Raw genomic sequence first — 257 nt, forward strand, 5'->3', positions numbered from 1 at the left:
AAGGGGTATTTTGGAGAGAGAAAAGATTTTGGTTTTCTGGCTATGAACTCAGGTGTATATGTATGTTAAAGCTGGTCAGAGTTCATGTTTAAAAATGTATAGTTTAATGTATCATCATTATAGCTGTTGCTTAAAAGATATGCACTTAGAAATTGAGATTTAATAAAAATGGTACTTCCTGAGCCGGGTGTGGTGGCGCATGCCTTTAATCCCAGCACTTGGGAGGCAGAGGCAGGTGGATTTCTGAGTTCAAGGCC

Source organism: Mus caroli, chromosome 17 (assembly GCF_900094665.2).
Source record: "Mus caroli chromosome 17, CAROLI_EIJ_v1.1, whole genome shotgun sequence".
NCBI lineage: Eukaryota > Metazoa > Chordata > Mammalia > Rodentia > Muridae > Mus > Mus caroli.